A 20,172-nucleotide genomic window follows, 5' to 3' on the forward strand; every position below is an offset into this window, starting at 1 on the left:
CTCCTGTACATAACACAACATTCTATATGTAGCAATGTGACTTCTGAAAACTGGTAGATTAATTTTATGTTTTTCATTCTGACTGATGAAAAAATGGCCCATCATGTACCAATTTCACGCATCAAAACTAGCGCAGGTCACTTTTTACCATGACTTAGTAAAAGGGCCCCTTAAAGCCCTGTTTTATGTGTGGAAATGCTTTTGTGAAAAATATGCAAAACTTGAGAAAATGTCCAAAATTTTTTAAAATGGACCGCAATGCTTTGCATGTGGCCATCCCCACAAAATTCAATATCATAAGAAATAATTTGTATTTTCATAAAACATTCAGAATCATTGCAGGGGTACACTATGGAATGAGAACAGAGAATGTATTTACTGGAGCATTTGATATACTGCCACATCATAGGAGACATCATGGTGGTTTACAATCAAATTAAATTATAAATGAAGAAAAACAAATGCAAGAACAAAAACAATACAAAAAAAAAAAAAACTAGGACATAAACATATGACAAATTTACAGGATTGGGGGGAGGGTGAATTTTAATTATAACACAACAATAAAGTAACCTGATACAATAATGCCATTAACAATAAATCCAGTAAAGAAGATGAAGGAATTACAGATACATAAGAACATAAACATTACTGTACTGGGGGAGAGTGAAGTCCACCAAGCCCAGTATTCTGTTTTTAACAGTAGCCAATCCAGATCCAAGTACCTGGCAAGATCCCAAAAGAGTAAAACTGATTTTATGCTGCTTATCCTAGCAATAAGCAGCAGAGTTTCCCAAATCCATCTTAATGGCCTATTGTCCAAACCTTTTTTTAAACCCTGCTAAGCTAATTGCTTTTACCACATTCTCTGGCAACAGTTCCAGAGTTTACACATCGCATGAAGAAATATTTTCTCCAATTCGTTTTAAATTTACTACTTCATTTCATGCTCCTGAGTCCTTGTATTTTTGAAAATAATAAACAAGTGATTAATACCTACTTGTTTCACTCACTCAGTACGGATATGAATTAAAAAGCTGTGCTATCTTCTTTTTAAATGTTCATGCCAGCAGCCTAGTTAAGGTGGAACCCATCTTTCCAGGACAGGCTCTTCCTTTCCATAGAATGTTACTCATTTTCTTACAAATCTAAACCCTTCCTCCCTGTGCCATCATCTTGTCCATACATTGAGACTCCGGAGCTCTGTCTGTCTTTTGGGTCCTGCACATGGAAGGGGAGCATCTCTATCATACATCTCTATCATATCTCTCTTCAGCCACCTTCTCCAAGCAGAACAACCCTGGTCCCTTTAGCCCTTCCTCATAGGGAAGTTGTCCCAACCTCTTTATCATTTTCGTCACCCTTCTATGTACCTTTTCTAATTCCACTACATCTTTTTTGAGATGAGGTGACCAGAATTACATACAATATTGAAGGTGCGGTCGCACCATGGAGCAATATAAAAGCATTTTAATATTCTCAGTTTTGTTCTCTATTCCTTTCCTTATTATTCCTAACATTCTATTTGCTTTCTTAGCTGCTACTGCACAATGAGCAGAGGGTTTCAACGTGTCATTGGCAATAGCATCTGGATCCTTTCCCTGGGCAGTGACTCCTAATATGGAACCTTGCATCATGTAGCTATAGTTTGGGGTCCTCTTTCCTATATGCATCACTTTGCACTTGCTCACATTAAATGTCATCTGCCATTTGGATGCCCAGTCTCATGAAGTATTATTGCAATTTTTCACAATCCTTTTATGATTTAACAACTTTGAAAATTTTGTGTCATCAGGAAATTGAATTGCCTCACTAGTTATTCCCATCTCTAGATCATTTATAAATATGTTAATAAGAAGTGGTCCCAGCTCAGACCCCTGGGGAACCCCACTACCTAACCTTCTCCATTGAGAATATTGACCATGTAACCCTACTCTCTGTTTTCTATCTTTAAACCAGTTCTTAATCAACAATAGGACACTGCCTGCTATCCTATGACTTTCTAATTTCTTCAGGAGTCGTTCATGAGGTACTTTGTCAAATGCCTTTTGAAAATCCAGATACAGAATATCAACAAACTCACCTTTATCCACATGTTTATTCACCCCTTCAAAGAAATGTAGCAGATGGCTGAGGCAAGATTTCCCTTGACTAAATCTATGTTGGCTTTGTCTCATTAATCCATGCCAATGCATATGCTTTGTAATTGTTTTCTTTAAAATAGTCTTACCATTTTGCCGATTACATCTATTATTTCATTTATTGCAATATACTCTAACTCCTCCATTGTATTTTTTTTTGGGGGGGGGGGGGGGGGAGTTCTGGTATTTGCATAAAAACACTTCAGACAATGGTTTTTGTATTCCTATTTATAACTTGCTCAGAAGTTGACAGTGATAATTTGCAATCTTTAAAATCTGTCTCTTCTTTATATGAAGACACGTGGTCTACCATGGTCTTTATTGCAACCTCACTATTGGGATGCCCTATCTTCCCTGTTTTGGTGAAATCCTTCAAAGATACATTGTCCAAACCATGCGCTTTTGAGTGACTATCAGCCTTCCCCAGTTTCCAATTTAAAAGCTGTGCTATCTTCTTTTTAAATGTTCATGCCAGCAGCCTAGTTAAGGTGGAACCCATCTTTCCAGGACAGGCTCTTCCTTTCCATAGAATGTTACTCATTTTCTTACAAATCTAAACCCTTCCTCCCTGTGCCATCATCTTGTCCATATATTGAGACTCCGGAGCTCTGTCTGTCTTTTGGGTCCTGCACATGGAAGGGGAGCACTTCTGAAAATGCTACCCTGGAGGTTCTGTATTTTAACTTTGCACCTAAGAACCTAAATTTGGTTAGCCTGACAGGTCCACCATTTCACTTATAAAGGCTTCTTCAGGGGTCCGTGCCACTTAGAGGCTTCAAGCTTAACAGACTTCCATATTCAAGCAAGAATAGAAGTCTGTTAAGCTGGAAGTCTCTAAGCAGCATGGACCCCTGAAGAAGCTTTTACAAGTGAAACGGTAGCCCTGTTGGGCTAACTGGTTAAGATAAGTGCCAACATAAGAGCTGACTCTGTGGGTGCTGTGGGTGCTTGAGCACCCCCAATATTGAGAAAATTCTTTGTATGTGTTCAGGGAGGGGTTATTTCTACTGGACTTAGCACCCCCAATAATTATGAAAAGTTGGCTCCTATGAGTGCCAATGTGCTATGTTTTTTAACTATCAAGTCTTGTATTACTTGGGTTACAATCTTAAATGAGAAATCAGCAAAAAAGTTTCAAAAAAATTCAAGGAGTTTTTAGGCCAGTGATTGATGATATGCCGACAGAATAGAAAATTTATTTTCTTGCAGCCATGATCCATTTTGGGAGTCTGAGGTCTTTTCTCCTTTTGCAATAAATAATTAAAAAAATACAGAGTGATCACTTTTTTCATTATAGGTACCGGTATTTGTCTGGCAATGCTTGTGTGCAATTGTTTTTTGTATTTCATGCGCTAATATTACCAATGGCGCATGAGTACTCACCACCGCCTATTTTGTAGGTAGTAAGGGATCACACGCTAATTCTGCACTAATCAGCGCACAGTAATGTAAATGTGCTGATTGTTATAGAAATGCCCACTTTCCTACCCCACCACATTCCCTCCATGAAAAAAAAAGTATATATATTTTTTAGTGCGCAGTTTGTGCATGCAGATTGGGACCTTACCACAGGGGGCTTGAGCACATCCTGCAGTAAGCCCTCTTAAGCTGTGGTAAGCGCATGCTAGCGCTTACAACAGCTTTGTAAAAGATCCCCTAAAATAGTCCTTTTAAAGGCTAACCTATGAAACTGTAACTGAGGCTTTGGGCCCTGTTTACCAAGCCACGCTGTAGGCACGCTAACATTTTTAGCATGCGCTAATGCTAGAGACACCCATATATTCCTATGGGTGTCTCTAGCGTTAGTGAATGCTAAAAACGCTAAGAACACCTTAGTAAACAGGGCCCTTTAAGTGCTAAGAAACTATCTCCTAAACTGCCTTTGCTAAATAAGAAGAGTAATTTAAAATAAAGACAGTGAGATTACCTATTTATCTCTAAGCCTACCTTTCCCCATTTTAAAAAGCTATTTCCCAGCAAATACTTACCTGTGAAGTTCTCTTTCTCTCTGAAAGTCCTCTCACAGCACCTCAATTGAAACGCTAAAAGTGTTAGGACAGAACAGGGGAGAAAGCCTAAGTACAGAGCCAGGTTTTAAGGGCTGAATTAAACTTGGGAAGTGAAGAAATTAAGGGGGAAATTTATCAAGCTGTATTAGGGCAGTAACCTTAATGAGACTTAAAAGGCTATAACAGGTTATCTTGCCCTAACGCAGCAATATGTAGGACACCTTAGGTAATGACATGCAAAACATGCAAATGCACGTAAAGCAGCTCATTACTATATAAAAACCATAACATGACTTAGTTTTGTTTTGGCCATAAAATGATGGTAAAATATTACCAGCTTTTGTCCCATTACTCCTAGACCAGAGCTCAAAGGGGCTGCAGTGCCATCTACTCACCTCGATAACAACCCCCCCCCACCTCAAATCATATTCTCCATCTCCCAGTCATAACCCCCCACCCTTCTGATATGAAACATGACCTCTAGTGGTAGGACTTTGAGACTACCACTAGGTGTGCCATTTTAGGAGATGGCACTGGCAGGGCAGGAGTGAATGGGGATTGCTCCTGCCCTAGGACATACTAGATTACTAGGTAGAGCCAATAGGCCCTCGATGATGGAGAGGGATTATTTGGGAGTGGAGTGTTGTGATGAGAAGTAGACAGTGTGATTGGGGGGGGGGGGGTAATGTGATTGGGAGTGGGTGGTCAGCACCACGGCCCCTTTAGGCTCCAGCTTGGAAGCATCAGGCTCGGTTCGTTTAAGCACCTTAGAAATATTAGGAGTCCTTTCCTAAGCTGCATTAGGCACTAAAGCAGGCCTAATGCAGGACACTAAAGTGTCACATGTTAGTTTTTGCATGTGTGCATGCTAGCTACACAGTAAATAATTCCTAGGGGGGGTATCAGGGGTGGAGAGTGGGAGTTCCTGCACTAACTAGATACCACATTTACATTACCGTATTGGTAACTGGTTGGCACGCAGAAAACACGGGAGCCCTTACTGCCTTGGCATTAAGTTGCCATGGTAACTTTTTAAAAAGGTCACATGCTAATGACAACATTAGCGCACAGCCATTAATGAAGCAAATGGAAAATCCGTTTTTACAGCAATGGTAGAAATGGCCTTAGCACACAGAAATGACCTGCGTAAGGACTCCGCTAAGGCCATTTATTATCACAGCTTAGCAAGAGGATCACTTAGTGTATGCAAACTCAAAAAATACACACATAAGCCTACAAATTAACATTACATTACAAAAGTTTTAACATGCATACAAAAAGTTATTAAAACAAATGTGTGAAATGAACAAAAAAACTTACCAAAACTCAGGAAAATGTTCAGAACGATCAGAAAACGAACCAAAAATATTTTGGGCTTGCACATCTCAACTATTAGTAGACAGGCTTATGAACTGTTCATAGATCCTCTTGCACTTGAGTTCTGAAGACCTGCACTCAGCGTATTGCCTGAGGGTTAAGTCTTGAACTGAGACTATTCATTATTTCTGTGAGTGATATTGTAGAGATGTTTTTCGGGAAGGTTTGCCTTTTTGAATATGACAGTGAGAGCAGAAGCGGAGCCTGGTTGACTGCACAGGGGGAGCGAAAGCGGTGCAAGAGCGGACTTCTGCCAGCGCAGGCACACATTTTCAATGCAACACGACGAGAAAAAAATAGGCAGAACTCTGCGCCAGCAGAACTCCGTTTGGGGGAGCTGACGATCCCCTGGCGCCCCACCTAGCTACGCCACTGCCATAGGGTAGACTATCCTGATGGAGTAGTAAAAATGTGGATAAATCTAGGAAGTTGGAGAGCAGTTGAATGCATAGCAGTTAAGATTCAATTCAAAGCAGTGCAGTCGGTACACCAAGAGAGAGAGACCTTGGAGTGATCATATCACATAATTTCAAGATAGCAAACAGTGGCATAAGAACAAGAACCACGAGTACTATGGTACAGAAGCATAACCAGTAAAACAAAGCAGATAATAATGCCTCTGTACAGGCCAATACCTTACTGTGAGACTTCACTTAGGTCAGGTGTGGGAAACCATGGTCCTCGAGGGCCACAACTCAGTCAGGTTTTCAAGATTTCCACAATGAAATATGCATGAGATTGATCTGCATGTATTGCTTCCATAGTATGCAAATCAATCTCATACGTATTCATTGTGGAAATAAGCCATGTGGGTTGTGGCCCTCTAGGACCATGGTTGCCCAATCCTGACCTAGGATTCTGTGCAGTTTTGGAGGTCATAATCTCTGAAAAGATATAGACGTAGCTGTGGCAGTTCAGAAAAGAGCTGCCAGAATGATGCGATGTCTTCTGCCTTTGCTACCAGTACAAATCTGTTCTAAATTGTTTGTTTTGATAAAGTTACCTCTGCAGCTTCTACACTTCTTGTTTCTTCCTGTGTGTTCTACCTGGGATCCATCTCTCTTGTTTTCTAGTTATTTCTGTCGGGCAGGGGGCTCCCCTCTTATATTTTCCTAAATAGATTCTGTTACTTCTCCCATGTAGAAACACAGTGACTCACATACACATATGCTGTTTCAGACATACACTTGTGCCTTTTACATATTTCTTTTCTCTCACACAATAAGGATAAGGTGGAAATTGAAAATGGAAAACAAATCTATCAATTAGTATATTAGCCATGATATCCAGACATAGCCTCTGCAAAGTACAAAAAAGCATTTAAGATTAAATAACGTGTGCTTGTTTACTCAGAAATGCTCCGCTCTGTGGGTTTTATTATTTATGAACATGTCAGAGTTATTAATTCAAAGTAATAGCATGGCCAACCACAGCTTAGTTGCCTTCGTTGTCATAGTTCTTGCTGACTATGGATTAAAAGCGTGACTCCTGCTCTTGCAAAAAAAAAACCTAGGACATAGCACAGAAGCTTCTCTCACACTGTATTTTCTTACCTCAGATATATAAATCATACCTTTTATTAAAATAGTACATCAGTTGTTTTGCCCCTTCCATTGATAGATATACATCGTGTATTGAAGCACCCTACCAAGAAGGAAAGACAAGTGATTGTCCTCTTCCCCGGTCACATATTCATATTTGGGTCAATATTTAAGCCTCACAATTGGCATTTTTCAACACTAGCCACAGCATTACAAACGTTTATGTATATTCAGTGATGCTATCTGTATAGCTAAGTGGATTGACTTAGGACGACCTTTTTGCTGACCTCAATTATTCCACGTTGCTACCTGGACAATGGCTGAATATTTTATTTATTTATTTCTGAATTTGTACCCCACATTTTCCAAACTAGTTGTTAGTTCAATGTGGATAACAGATAACTTAGATTATGACATGTAACATGTTACAGATCGGGTTAGGGTTGGTGCGAGCCTTGATCAGTGTTGTAGTGTTCAGGTATTGTGGTAATTGGGCGGAATGACTTTGCTCTGCACCAGTACAAGGTAGATAGTGGTGTGGAGTCTGAACCCCTAATTATTCAGCCTGCTGCATTCAGTAGTTTTTGAATTATGCGTAGATATTCAGTGCTATACTATATCGGGATACTGGCACTGAATATCCAGATATGGAGCAGCCACTGACACTTATCTGGCACTAGTGATATTTAGACCAGTACATGGGTAACTACCTGGATAAAGTTAGCTCCACCCCCAAACTGTCCTGTACTATCCGGATAGCACCAGGGCAGTCAGTGATAATTTTTATTGGCATTATCCCACAGATTCTATATAGGTCGGCCAAATTTGAGCATGAAGCCCAGATCTGTGTGCAAACTAATGAGTTAATGAGCTGTTAACAATCAGTAATTGGCGTTAGTTGACACTCATTTGGGTTTACAGATCTGCCTTGTGCCCTATTCTGTTAAAATGCACACCTAAACGTTATAGCCCACAACTCAAAAGGGGGCATGGGTGGGTTAGCAGCATTCCCAGAAATGAGGTGCAATGTTATAGAATAGGGTCATTTATGCTCGGCAGCATTTACACAAGGTTTCAGCAGGCAAAAATGTCATGCCCAAAGTTACAAATATCTCAAAAAATGAAGAGTACTTCTTATCATCATTAAACAATATAGTTTTTAAAAGGATCATCAGAAGGTGGATAGATTCCAACTCTCAATTGCATCTAGACTCTCACATTCACACCTATTGTCTTCATGGGTCCATTTTTTATTTAAAAAAATTATATTTAGAGCCCTCTAGGTTAGAGTATTTAAGACCACAATTTTTGATTGTAATTATTGATGTCCAAAGTTAGGCACAAGATCTGTACTAATCTAGGGGTCATTTTACTAAGCTGCGGCAAAAAGGAGGCCTGCGCTGGCATCAGCACGTATTTTCGATGTGCACTGAGCAGGGGCATAGCAAGACTTCGGCGGGAGGGGGGTCCAGAGCCCAAGGTGAGGGGCACATTTTAGCCCCCCCCGGTGCTGCCGACCCCCCGACCATTGCCGACCCCCCCTGCTGCTGCCGCTACCACCACCACCAACTTTGACCCCCCCCCCCTGCTGACGACCCTCTCGACCCCCCTCCCGCTGCCAACCCTCCCCCGCTGCCATTATCGCCTATCTTTGCTGGCGGGGGACCCCAATCCACGCCAGCCGAGGTCCTCTTCTTCCGGCGAAAGGCTTTGTTCTGTTTCTGAGTCTGCCTCCATCATTACAAAAGTAAAGACATTTATTTTTATAGTAGTTAGCAATATTAAAGTCAATCACAATAGAGAGGAAGAACACTAAGAACAAATAATATTGCAAGAAGACGCAAGGAGTTGGCCCAGAACAAATGGATGAACCACAGGAAACGTGTTGAAAATCAAGGAACCTGACATGGACCGTATTTCAGCCTCTGCCTGAAACAGGGGGTCAGATACAGTCATCTCAACTGTAGTCAAAAGGTATGACCACAATGAGCAATCGCCTATTCCAGTTAGAGATCAATTATTATCACTTGGAGAGATGTTGGCTAGTGCCTTGTCTTTCAGACTCCATATTTCCTAGCCCGTTCACAAGTCTGTTGCAGCTTTATATAAAATCAGGTCACTTAAATCTTTTCTTGCTTATCACACATTGAAAAACCATGATACATGCCTAAAGTCTGAATGATCTCGATTACTGTAACACTCTCTTCACAGACCTGCCACTTTACTTGCTAAAATGTTTACAACTTATTCAAAATACAGCAATTAGGTTCATTTACAATACGATCAGGTCATGCCTCTCCTTTCTGAACAGCACTGGCTGCCTATCTAATATAGAATCCAGTCCAAGATTTTGTTCCTCATACATAAGGTCTTTCATACAGATCAACTCCTCTATCTTTCTTCCCTGTTGATCCCTCACAGACCCTCATAAATACTCTGCTCTCTGATCATTGGCATGCGAGTGATGCCCTTTCTTAGGAGAATATTGATAGCATCTTCTCGTGATGCAGCTTGCAGCTGCCCTGTGCCCATACTCTGGAATCAACTGCCTGTAGACACTTGGTCTGAAAGATCTCTCAATAAATTCAAAGTTGCCCTTAAAACTTGGATATTCCAGCAGGCATTCCCTGATGTATCGTAATAGCTAGATTAAGAATTTTTTAGATGGTGGTGGATCTGATGTTAGATGCCATATCATTATACACCTAAATTCCTCAGGATAAAGCATTAATTATGATAGAGGAGAGTTTTCATCAGACAAATAAACCTCATAGGATTTCTGTTGCATTCCTGATACAACTAGATATGTTAAAGAAAAATATTTTTGGTTTTATGGAAAAAAATTGTAAGCAGCATCATGGGCTAACCATGGTGTTTATCTATCGTAGCCTCCAGTAGCCACATTAATGGGGTAATTCTATAAGGTGCATGCCAGATATGTGTGTAAATCACTGGAATACCAGCATATAGGTGCCCATATGCATAAATGTCACTATTCAGAGTACATGCTATTCTGTAACTGCACTCATATCTTTAATAACATCTAGTTTTCAGGTGGTTGTACACATATGTGGAGTCTGAGCAGGGTGCACATTTGTGTGCATAAGTTACACACATATCTCCTGAAATAGGTGCAAGCATTTACACCAGCTCTATCTTTTAATTTCTTATATACCACTTGCAAGCCTGACAGCTATTGAAGTCATGTGCATTGAGACAGACATGGGAGAAGCCACTGCTTGTCCCTGGGATCAGTAGTATGGAATGTTGCTACTATTTGCATTTCTGCTAGGTACTTGTGACCTGGATTGGTCATTGGTGGAAACAGGATACTGGGCTAGATGGACAATTAATCTGACCCAGAATGGTTATTCTTATGTTCTTATATACAGTAGGTATTTTTCCTGGAGGACTCACGATCTGAGTATGTATCTGAGGCAATGGAGAGTTAAGTGACTTGGCCAAAATCACAAGAAGCTGCAGTGGGCTTTGAACTGAGCTCCCCTGGTGCTCAGCCCTGTACTCTAACCACTAGGCTACTCCTCCACTCCATGCCAGCACCATGCTTGCACCTGACATATATGCTAGTATTCTATAAAGGAAAGTAGGCACCTATTTCTTTTATAGAATAGGTGCCTAAATATAGGCACCTTGGGGCTCATACTAAGCTGGTGAGAGGTAGCTTGCACAAGTGCCGTGATTAGCGCTGACCCCTGACATTCAATGCCAGGCTGTTTCTGGTGACTGACATTGAGTATCTTGGGTTTTTTCTGGCCTGCTCAACTTAATACCCTGACCTACTTCTAGTTACTTCCATTCCATGTTACTCCCTTGTTCCATGTAAGACATATTTAAACAATACTAGTTGGAAATATGGGGTAGCAATGCTGAAATAAATAAACCAGCTAAGTAAATATTCAGCACTGGCTGGTTAAGTTTATAGTGGCCAATGATAGGACTGCTATTTAAGCAGTCCGATTTGGCTGCTAAACTTAGCTGGCCAGCGCTAAATATTGATGGTTATTGCGCGATACAGCCGATTATCTTTTCGGTGCTGACTGCAAATATTCAGCAGAGATAACCAGTTATGTTGCACTGAATATTAGCAGTTAGCTGCCAAAATGCTATTTAACTGGTCAGCGGTCGTTTTTGGCTGGTTAAATAGCCCTGAACAGTAAGTTATAGAATTGTCCCTTATATATGACCAAATTTGAAGAGCAGTTTCTCTGCCCTTCAGGAGATTTCAGAATGTAATGCTATGGAAAATATTCTTAGATACCATTATTTTGTATGCAGAATGCATCTAAGGAAGAACTAGATGAATTTTGTAATTGGATCAACTTTTTGCATTGGGCACAGAGCTGAAGAGTCACCTAGGGCCCTGTTTACTATGGCGTGTTAGCATTTTTAGTGCGCCTACAACTAGCGCGTGCTAACTATGTAGGCACCTATAGGGATATTGTAGGAGTGTACACAGTTAATGCGCATACATTAAAAAGTACGCGCATTAAAAATGTTAACATGCCTATAACACGGCTTAGTAAACAGGGTCCTTAGAGTCCCTAATACATTTGCATTGGCCCAGAATACAGTACTATACTAGTTCTTCCTGCTGGACGGTTCAAATATCTTTTTTACCAATAAACGTTTGATTAAAAGTGTTCATCTCTCTGGAAAAAGGCAAATAGCAGGCATAATCACATGTGCAAATTGGTTTTGCAGTTTTCTACAGGCCATTTTGCTTTTGCAAAGTCAGTTGCAAAAATTCTTCATAAATTGCTAATGAACTGAAGAATCATGCAAATCATCTCATTAGCAATTTTGCATTAGCATTACATTACAAAAGCCAAAATGTCTGCAAAACAACCATAGCTGAGGAAGGCATATATATAAGGTGATTTTTGTTCTGTTTTCTTATGTTGGTGGTGGTGTGAAAAACACCCTGCAATTTCATGTGGACTTTTTCATTATGTTTAACTTCAAGTTTAACTTCACTAAGCAACTAGAATACTATTTAAATAAGCCACTACCACAAGAAGTGTAGTACTAGCTAGTTTTGGGGAAAAATGCTGCTATTTAGTTCCTTAGACTCCAGGTTAGGTTTTCCAGAGGTTGCAAAAAGTGTGATGGAGAAAAATTCAACTCCCAAAGATAAGAAGAACTTCTAAAGAGTTAAATCAGAAGGCTGTAGAAAGCAGATATTATATGCTGGAAGTAAATAACAATTTCTTTATAACCATGTGAAGAAACAGTATGTTTTAAGTCTGTACATTATATGAGATATTATTCTGTTTTAATTATACTCTAAAGTGTATTTCTCCTATTTGGCCAGCAGGTGGTATTTCTTTGTTGTAAAACTGTTACAGGGAACTGAGAGGGTCTTTTACTAAGGCGCACTCATGTTTTTGGCGCGTGCTAAACGTTAGAGACACTAATGCATTCCTATGGGCGTCTCTAACATTTATCGCACCCACAATTTTAGTGCACGCTAAAAAACGTGAGCGCGCCTTAGTAAAAGACACCCCAAATGTTCTTTTCCTTTAACACAAGCAGGAAACAAGCAGCAGTATACTTTTAAATCTTGTTTACTGGAATTTGATTGGCCTGGAGCTTGAAATTACCCAGCAGTGGTTGCTGGCTGTTGCTTCAGTCTTAGCCCGGGAGAAAAGAAAGATCTCTTTGCTAAGGCTTGGTGAATTATATGTCCTTATCTTTCCAGGTACTGTTTAGACAGTATGCAAATGTTTAGTTAGCATTATAATTGATCCATAATTCAGTTACCTGTTATTGTTTGCTGATTTCACATTTTTTTAATTCATTGTTTCAGTGTGACAATAAACCTGTTTAGTTTGTTAACTCAGCCTGTCTAGACTGATTATGAATCTTGGTGGTTTGTATGTTGGGTCTATGAGTGCTTTCTGAGAATTGTGGGACCACTGAGTGTGTGGCTCCAGTAGCCTAGAAATCACTGAGGATAATTGGAGAGCAGGAGACTTGCCCAGAGGAGGTTATGACCCAATCAGTGGGAGGAGGGTGCTTGTGTAGAGCAGGTAGACCTGAGCTGTGCAGGGGATAGACCCTCTAAGTGGTCACAGGGTAACCCCAGATGGGTGGCTAGGTGCTTATAAGAAGGGAGCAGTGAATGTAATTATGAATATCTTGATAATTCCTATACAGAGCAATGCATAATTTTTAAAAAGTGTGAACTTGAAGTATCAATATGTAAATGAAAACAAATTCTGACAAATCATGGCAGGCAAAAGATGTTCTGTTATAGAATTGCAACTTTCAAGGATCTTCCTGGGAATGGGTATTACTAGATTTTTCCAGAGCCCAGTGGGGGAGGGAGGTCTTTGCCAGAGGGCTGGAGTGGTAGGATGTCCCTGAATGAGAGGAAGCCCAGCCCATAGGGAGTAGTTTTGAAATAATCATACAAAGAAACCAATTCACTAAAACAATAAACTGTGTATGAAATATGAATTACTTCTGTGTACAAAAGAGCATGACTTGGAGGTGATTGTATCTGATCTTAAGGTGGCCAAACAGGTAGAAAAGGTGACAGTCAAAGCCAGGAGGATGCTTGGGTGCATAGGGAAAGGGATGACCAGCAGGAAAAAAGAGGTGATAGTGCCCTTGTATAGGTCTCTGATGAGGCCCTATTTAGAATACTGTGTGCTATTCTGAAGACTACACCTACAAAAAGATATAAACAGGATGGAGCTGGTCCAGAGAATGGCTACAAAATTGGTCAGTGGTCTCTGTCATAAAGCATATAGGGACAGGCCTGTAGATCTCAACATGTATATTTTAGAAGAAAGGTGGGAGAGAGGAGATATGATATATAAGTTTAAATACCTCTGTGGCATTAATATATAGGAGGTGAGCCTTTTTTCAAATGAAGGAAAACTCTGGAATGAGAGGGCATAGGATGAAATTAAGAATAAATAGGCTCTGAAGTAATCTAAGAAACTACTCTTTCATGGAAGGGATGGTGGATGTGTGGAATGGCCTCCCGGTAGAGGTTGTAAAGACAAGGACTGTCTGAAATTCAGAAAGCAAGGGACAGGCACTTGACTGGCTGGGGTGCCTCCAGGACCAGGTTTGGGAACCACTGGTTTAATGTGTCTCATGGGTGTGGTGGATGGGGAACAAATGTATACTGAGCATACATCGATGCTTTGTGGAAGCTGTTCTGTGAGAGACCTCTAAGAGTAGAAGAGTAGACTAATGGTTAGTGCAGTGGCCTGATAACCTGGGAAAGTGGATTTAATTCCACTGTAGCTCTTCATGACTCTGGCCAAGTCACTCAACCCTCCATTGCCCCAGGTACAAAATGAGTGCCTGTATATAATATGTAAACCATTTTGATTGTAACTACAGAAATGCAGTATATCAAATCTCATCTCATTCCCTTTTCCTTTAGTAGCGTTTGCCATATTGAAGACTTCTGTCTGTATGGAGTCATAGGCACGTAACAGATGTCTCATGGTACTACCTGGTTCTTCACAGTGGGGCATGACATTACTGGATAACTTAACTCCTCCTGTCTCCTATTCCACACTATCTTATTTCCAGGGCATTACATATATGGGATGGCCAGTTCAAATCACATCACTAGCACCTATCCCCCTGAGCTGTTAGGCTCACCTTCTTGCATTTTGCACCTCCCTCCCAAAATGGATTAAAGTCCAGCTTGCACAATGCTATTTGTTATCGGTTCCCCACAGGACTTTCGATCTAATGGTGGCCCCCTGCACTCCATGATCAGCTAAGTACAAATTCATTATTACCAACAGAACAATTAAATGATATGAATATTGGGATATGGTAGGAAAACACGAGTGCAATGATGTGTTAAGGGGTACCAGCAGTAATATACTGCAAGAGAGTTTTGGGAACACAACTCCTCCTACTGAGCACCATAAGTACATAAGTAATGCCATACTGGGAAAAGACCAAGGGTCCATCGAGCCCAGCATCCTGTCCACGACAGCAGCCAATCCAGGCCAAGGGCACCTGGCAAGCTTCCCAAACGTACAAACATTCTATACGTGTTATTCCTGGAATTGTGGATTTTTCCCAAGTTCATTTAGTAGCGGTTTATGGACTTGTCCTTTAGGAAACCGTTCAACCCCTTTTTAAACTCTGCTAAGCTAACCGCCTTCACCACTTTCTCCGGCAACAAATTCCAGAGTTTAATTATACGTTGGGTGAAGAAATATTTTCTCTGATTTGTTTTAAATTTACTACACTGTAGTTTCATCGCATGCCCCCTAGTCCTAGTATTTTTGGAAAGCGTGAACAGACTCTTCACATCCACCTGTTCCACTCCACTCATTATTTTATATACCTCTATCATGTCTCCCCTCAGCCGTCTCTTCTCCAAGTTGAATAGCCCTAGCCTCCTTAATCTTTCTTCATAGGGAAGTTGTCTCATCCCTGCTTTCATTTTAGTCGCCCTTCGCTGCACCTTTTCCAATTCTACTATATCTTTCTTGAGTTGCGGCGACCAGAATTGAACACAATACTCAAGGTGCGGTCGCACCATGGAGCGATACAACGGCATTATAACATCCTCACACCTGTTTTCCATACCTTTCCTAATAATACCCAACATTCTATTCGCTTTCCTAGTCGCAGCAGCACACTTAGCAAATGAAAAAAGAAAAAATATTTATTTCATACACAGTTTATTGTTTTAGTGAATTGGTTTCTTTGTATGATTTGTTTAAATTTTAACTGCCAGACCCTCGACCATTCTTCTAACTTTTGGAGATCCCTTCTTGTTGTTTCTACTCCCTCCAGGGTATCTACTCTATTGGCTATCTTCATGTAATCCGCAAAAAGGCAAACCTTTCTTTCCAACCCTTCAGCAATATCTTTCACAAATATATTAAACAGAATAAGCCCCAGCACCGACCACTGAGGAACTCCACTGCTCACCTTCCTTTCCTCTGAGCGGATTCCATTTACCGACACCCTCTGCCACCTGTCGGTCAACCAGTTTCCTATCCAGTTCACCACTTTCGGTCCTAAGTTCAGCCCTTTCATTTTAATCACAAGTCTTCTATGGGGGACAGTATCAAAGGTTTTGCTGAAATGATAGTAGATTACATCTAGCGCATGTCCTTCATCCAGTTCTTTGGTCACCCAGTCAAAGAAGTCAATAAGATTGGTATGGCATGATTATCCTTTGGTAAAGCCATGTTGCCGTAGGTCCTATAACCCGTTGGCTTCTAGAAAGTTAACTATCCTTTCTTTCAGCAGTGACTCCATTATTTTTCCTACCACCGACATGAGACTTACCGGTCTGTAGTTTCCCACTTTTTTCCTGTCTCCACTTTTGTCTCCAAACCCATGGAACCTCTCCCATCTCTAAAGATCTATTAAATAAATCTTTAAGAGGTCCCGCCAGGACCTCTCTGAGCTCCCTCAGTATCCTGGGATGTATCCCATCTGGCCCCATAGCTTTCTTCACCTTCAGATTCTCCAGCTGTAACTCTTTCTTCCATACACAGCGCAGTATCCACTCCATTCCCAGATATTCCCTCAGCAGTCAACCATGGTCCTTCACCAGGATTTTCCTCCGAAGAGAAGTAATTGTTTAGCACATTCGCTTTATCTTCATCACTCTCCACATAGCCATTCTCATTATCTTTCAGTCTCGCAATTCCATTCCTATCTTTTCTCCTTTCTTCAATATAGCTGAAAAAGGTCTTGTCACCTCTCTTTACAGCTATAGCCATTTTTTCTTCTGCTTGTGCTTTCACTAGCCTTATTTCCTTCTTTGCTTCTGAGTTTAATCCAATAATCTTTTCCGTGATCCTCTCATTGTGTTCTTTTGTATTTCTTGAACAAAGCCTCTTTTGCTCTTATTTTTTTCAGCTACTTGTTTGGAGAACCATATAGGCTTCCTGTTTTTCTTGTTTTTGTTTACTTTCCTCACGTAAAGATCAGTTGCCATATTCATAGCAGCCTTTAGCTTTGACCACTGATTTTCCACTTCTCCTACGCCTTCCCATGCCAACAGCTCCTTCTTCAGGTCTTCCCCCATTTTATTAAAATCAGTACATCTGAAATCCAGTACTTTGAGTTTTGTGCGTCTGCTCTCCACCTTTGCCCTTATATCAAACCATATTGTGTGATGATCACTATAGTGTAAAAAAAAGTGGGAGAGCGACCAAGGATACCATAAACTGGAGGATGTTAGTTAGTAAACAATTTTATTAATAATTTGAAGACTCGACAAAACGTCATGTTTCGGCCGTCAGGCCTGCATCAGGAGTCTATAAAAACATACATTTATATGTAAAAATAGGGAAGACAAAGTGTAATACACACAAATAAATTAAAACAAAATATAAAATATATAACCTTATAAACTTTGAAAATATGTGTGTAGCAATTCGGTAAAGAGATTTTTAAAAAAATACACACAAAAAAAATAAGCTAATACCAAAATATACTATATGTAAAATGGCGATGCAATAATGTGTTTCAAAACAAAAACACCATACAAATATTATATGAATAAAAACATATGTGCACACATAGATTTGAACAATAAAAAACAAGGAAATGTAAAACGCACATATGTATTGATCAGGGGAACAAATTGTAAAGGGACAGATGAAATAATTAGGGGCCTTGATGTCGTGACGTGAAAACTTGGGTGCCGTAATGTATACAGCGTTGAAATGACATGCATATTAAAACTATTGGTCAATGATCCAATGTGTATTGGCATATGTGATATGATGTCACCAGTATAAATTAGAAAGATGCAAAACTAACAAATGAGATTACGTGGAAAAAAATGGCAAATTTAGATGTCTAAGATGAAGGTGATATCGGAAGCCAAAAAATCTCTTTACCGAATTGCTATCCTTGGTATCCTTGGTTGCTCTCCCACTTTTTTTACACTACTGTTTTTACCGTGGGGCATTTGAGTTCTCCGCCTTTTTGGTGGATTTTCTCTCCCTGTGATGATCACTATTACACAGGTGGACACCCACCTGGATACTGGAAACACTTCCTCCATTCGTGAGCACTAGATCCAGGATATACTCTTCCCTCATGGGTTCCGTCACCATTTGTCTGAGCAAGACACTTTGACAGGCGTCTACAATCTCCCTACTTCTTTCCATTTTTGCAGATGGGACATTCCAATCCATATCAGACAAGCTGAAATCTCCCAACAGTGGCATCTCCCTTTTCATACCAATCTTTTGAATATCTTCTATCAGATCCTTGTCTAACTTCTCCGTTTGTGCCAGAGGTTTGTAGATAATCCCCACATGGATACAGGTTCCCTCTTCTCTTTTTAGGATGATCCATAAAGCTTCTTCCTTTCCTCAGGTTCCCCGCATTTCAGCCACTCTGATATTGTCTCTCACATACAGCGCCAGTCCTCGACCTCTTCGGCCCTCTCTGTCCTTCCTAAAAAGATTATAGCCTGGTATAGTCACATCCCATTCATGGGAATTATTGTACCACGTCTCTGTAATAGCAACAATATCCAAGTTTTCTTCAAACATCAGGGCTTGCAAGTCTTGAAACTTTTTACCTAGACTACGAGCATTTGTGCTCATTGCTTTCCATGTGCATAGTGAGTTTAGGTGATTTTCTATATTTAGGTGACCTTTCCCTCTGCCATCAAGTAAAAAACACACAGCTTTTATAAAATTATGCCTAGCGGCTGTTTTTTCCATGCTAATTTTTCAGCGCTATTTATAGAATCTGGCCCTTACTATGGGATCTTTTTACTAAGCGGCGGTAAGCCCAATGCAGGCTTACCGCTCGTTATAATGGAAGTTCCACCAGGCTACGGAAGTACTTCCCACCCCTACTGCACCATCATTTCTGGCGCTACAAAAATTAGCCGGGTTAGCATGGGTGGCAGTAAGGGCTCCCCCTCCCCGAAATGGCCGCGCGGCAAGTGCTTTACTTGCTGCCTGGCCATTTTCTGCAGGAAAGCGAGACCTTTTCTTTTACCAGCTGCAGTAAAAGGGGGCCTCGGTGCATGTGTAAAACTTGCGCTGATGCCAGCACCAGCCTCCTTCTGCCGCAGCTTTGTAAAAGGGACCCTATGCCCTTCCAGTGACACAAGTGAAAACGCAAATGTAGCTTTCAGGTTCCATTTATGCAACCAGTCTGAGACTTCCAAAGCATATATTTTCAGCATGCCAGTTAAATTATACTTTTACATACTTAGTCACAAAGCAATGAAAATTTAATATAGAACTCAGAATATGCTCTTCTTTTATGTCATCAGAATATAACATGCTTATTGTCTAATTACCGTACTAATTATTAAATTATATCATGGACATAAAAGCCTCTCCAGTAATTCATATTCACAGTGCAGCAACTCAAGGTGAGGTAAACTTATTTAAACTGAAAAGCTGATAAGATAGAAACTTGAATTCCCAGAGGAACCACACAGAGGTAATCAAGAAATATTATAATCTTTTCATGATGGCTTTTGTCACCAGAGGGACAGTCTAGTGAGCCATCCTGAAAATGCATTAAAATCACAAGTTAGCCAGATCACATGCACCTCAGAATATAATTTGATAGTTCCTGGCTCACATCATATACAGGAAACGGATCCTTCACAGAGCACAAGAAATAGTTGAAGGACTATCCCTCATCAAGGTACTGTGTATCCTGAAAGCACTTCAGAAAAAGGTTTTTCAGGCTCTCTCTGGACCTCCTTGAAATGCATTTGATACAAGTTAGTTAAGTATTTAGCTGGAAGGCAGTCATACCTCCAGGCATATCTTTCCTATTAATTAAACCCTAAAGCAGCAGCACCATATAATGAAAAAGTCAGCTAATGGGAACAAACGGCATGATATCATCTTAAACTTAAATGAAAGTACTGCTGAGCTTCACAGTATATCACCAAGAAAACAGTAAAATATTTCCATGTTCAAACTACTAGCCGCAAAGCAAGCTAGATTAGTGTTCTTTGGGTCATATAAGAATTTTGTAACTACGTAATATGCCAGCTATGGTAATTCTGTTCTACAGAAATAAAGCAGAGCAATTTCATCAGAACTCAATTTGCAAAATAAATGTAAATATTTCATGCAATCTCTG

General features: G+C 40.3%; 1 protein-coding gene across 1 annotated transcript in view; it reads right to left on the minus strand.

Moving 5' to 3' along the window:
* CPNE4 (copine 4) overlaps window positions 1-20,172 on the minus strand; it is a 932,436-nt gene that overhangs the window by 490,268 nt on the left and 421,996 nt on the right. The gene's annotated exons all lie outside the window — the stretch shown is intronic.

Source organism: Microcaecilia unicolor, chromosome 1 (genome assembly GCF_901765095.1).
Source record: "Microcaecilia unicolor chromosome 1, aMicUni1.1, whole genome shotgun sequence".
NCBI classification, from domain to species: Eukaryota; Metazoa; Chordata; class Amphibia; order Gymnophiona; family Siphonopidae; genus Microcaecilia; species Microcaecilia unicolor.